The sequence below is a fragment of the Myotis brandtii genome, unplaced genomic scaffold (genome assembly GCF_000412655.1).
Source record: "Myotis brandtii unplaced genomic scaffold, ASM41265v1 scaffold29, whole genome shotgun sequence".
Classification (NCBI taxonomy): Eukaryota; Metazoa; Chordata; class Mammalia; order Chiroptera; family Vespertilionidae; genus Myotis; species Myotis brandtii.
Genome location: NW_005361075.1, coordinates 261,248 through 264,543, shown reverse-complemented (window position 1 = coordinate 264,543; position 3,296 = coordinate 261,248).

Below are 3,296 nucleotides of genomic sequence, written 5' to 3'. Positions count from 1 at the left end.
TCGGCAGACGGGGGGGGGGGGGGCCCCTCAGCCCGGCCTGCGCCCTCTCCCAGTCTGGGACCCCTTGGCGGACATCCCTCTCACAATCCAGGATCCCTCGCTCCTTATGCTCAGCCACTGCTCCTTAGCAGAAGGCTCTTTACCACTTGGTTTGCTGCTCCTTAGTGCTGCCGTGGAGGCAGGAGAGACTCCTGCCACCTCTGCTGCGCTCTCCAGCCGTGAGCCCGGCTTCTGGCTGAGCCGTGCTCCCCCTGTGGGAGCACACTGACCACCAGGGGCAGCTCCTGCATTGAGCATCTGCCCCCTGGTGGTCAGTGTGCATCATAGCGACCTGTTGTTCTGGTCATTCTGCCATGATGGTTGTTTGGGCTTTTATTATATAGATTATTTTTAGCTAGAAAGACCTAACACAAACAAGCAAACCCAAAAGTCCTTGTTGGGTTCCAGGAACCCACAGTAAGCTCCAACCTGACTTCACAGTTGACAAATCCAGGAAGCCCCTATTCCCCTTTCCTTCCTCTTTCAGAGCCATCACCCGCCCTCCTTTTCTTCTCTAAGACTGAAAAAGGGGTAAAGAGAGAAATGAGCAAAGATGACACTCAGGAGGACCCCATGGCCATTCTGAGTTCTGGTCTGGCTTTAAAAAATTTTTTTTAAAATTTTTTTTTATTGATTTTAGAAAGGAAGGGGGAGAGAGAGAGATGGAAATATCAATGATGACAGAGAATCATTGATTGGCTGCCCCCTCACGCCGCACACTGAGGATCCAGCCCACAACCCAGGCATGTGCTCTGTGACTGGAATCGAACCCAGGACCTTCAGTCCGCAGGCCAACGCTCTATCCACTGAGCCAAACCAGCTAGGGCTAGTCTGGCCTTTTTTTCTTTTTTTTAAAAAAAATCCTTACCTTTATTGTTGAAAGTATTACAGATATCTCCCATTTTTTTCCTATTGACCCCCTCCACCCTATACCCACCCCTCCCATGGCCTTTTTTTAAGTCCTCACCTGAGGAGATGATCTTGCTGATTTCAGAGAGAGAGGAAGGGAGAGGGAGAGACGGAGACAGAGACAAGGACCCGCTGCCTTCCTTTCGTAGCACCTAGACCAGTGATGGCGAACCTATGACACGCGTGTCAGAGGTGACACGTGAACTCATTTTTTTGGTTGATTTTTTTTTTGTTAAATGGCATTTAAATATATAAAATAAATATAAAAAATATAAATCTTTGTTTTTACTGTGGTTGCAAATATCAAAAAATTTCTATATGTGACACGGCACCAGAGTTAAAGTTAGGGTTTTTTAAAATGCTGACACGCCGAGCTCAAAAGGTTCGCCATCACTGACCAAGACCAAGGATCGAACCTGAGCCTGGGTATGTGCCCTGACCAGGAATCAAGCCCATGACCTTTCAGTGTACCGGAGGACACTCAAACCAACTGAGCCACACCAGCCATGGCTGGTCTGGTCTTTTTTTGTTTCTTTTTTTGTCATCCAGCAGGGCTAGAGAGAGTCACTAGCTACTCTTGGGAGTGTGTGGTTGAACTGAATTCTGGAGATTCTGGGAATAGGACATCTATGTCCCCTCACCCCCTTTATGTGAGAGAGGAGTGTGCTCTCCTGTCCCACAGACCATTTAGGGGACCAGATGAGAAGGTATTCATTCTAGCATATCTGTAAATAGCAGGTCCCAGTTTTTTTGGTCTTGGATACATGAAGTCTCAATAAATTTTTAAGAGACCCAAACCTGCTTATTTTGCAGATTGGGAAATTGGGGTCCAGAGAGGGGAAGGACTAACCCCAGGATACTATTTACATGGGGCCAAGCAGAGCATAGAGCTCAGATTCCCATTCCCTGCCCCCACTTCTCATGCCTCGCGTGTCTCTGGCGTGGGTTTCCCACCAGAGGCACAAAACCTTGATTCTTCCCTTTGTCTGAGACTGGGTCTAGCTCTGTCTCCCTAGATTCGTGAGACACACTGCAGGTGTCTTAGACTAGGGGAGACTCCTTTTTCATGTGGTTGGCGCCGCCTGGTGGAGTTGCAGAGAATTTGCAACAGCCGTGGCTGCAATCCGAGACCTGGGCTCAGAATGATTCCCTAAGGCCAAGTTTACACTTGAGCTGGGCCCAAGCGGGGGTGAGTGGGATGGGGAACCCCTGCTCGCTTTGCACAAGCCTCAGATCTTGCCTCCTCCCACCCCCATTTCCCTAACCCCGTCCTTCTGATCCCATTTCCCGTGTGTCAGTCTCCCTCACCATACAGATACATATCCCGGTGTCGTTGCTCCCCAGAACAGCGGGCAAAGATTGAAAGTCTGAGTCTGGAGAACAGAGGGCAACGAATCCAGACTTTATTGTCAGGGAGAGGGAAAAGGGAAAGACATGGGTGGGGGTCAGGGTTGCTACATTATCAAGCAGAAAGAGTTGAAGGCCAGTGGGGGGCCGTCCCCCTCCCGGGTCAGTGTTTGGAAGGGCTGACAATACGGAAATCACAGGGGGTGGGGGGAGGTCATGCCCCCGCCCAAGTCGTACTGTGGTGTCTGGTGGGAGGGGACAGCTATTAGGTCTAGGGACTGGGATGGGGGAGGCTACAGACTGCAAATCCTGCGGAAAGGGGCGGGGGGCGGGGGCGAGGCTTCTATTGCTTTTTGCTCACAGTTTTGCGGAAGGCGAGGCGGGGGTGGGCTTGGACCGGACACCCCTTGCCCCCCTCGGTACCCCTTGGGCGATGGGTGCTGGTGAAAAGAATGGAACCCGGACTGGGGAGGAAGGTGAGGGAAGGGTCTATAGGGGCATCTACTTGGTCCCACCCAAGTGCCAGAGATGCCTCCAAGTGCTGCACCTGCGATGGGCCCAGCTAGACCTGGGGCAGGAGCATGGTGCGGGGCGGGCACAGTGAGGTTGCAGGCGGTAAAACCAAAGTGCTTATGAGGGGTCCCGCCTATTCCCCTCCCCCTGTGGAGGACGGGGGTGTTCACGGAAGCGCTTCAATTTTGGGGTAGGGGGCCGGAGTCCCAGAGTCCGCTTATTGCCAAGAAAATCCATTTCTGCCCCCCGGACCCCGACCATGGCTTGTGAACCCCGTTTTGTGCTAGGTTTGGGGGGAAGGGCTGGATGGACATGGCTTTTGGGAGGGGGGGTGTCTCCAAGGGGGCTCCGGGTGAGACGGCCCCCCCTTTTCTAGGGGAGAGGAAAGGGCAGGGGGCGGGGTTCCCTGAGATCTGGGGTGTTCCCCCCCTTCTAAAGCCCCCCTCCCCCATCACCCCTCCCCTTTCCTGGAGCCCCGCCTCGGGGTG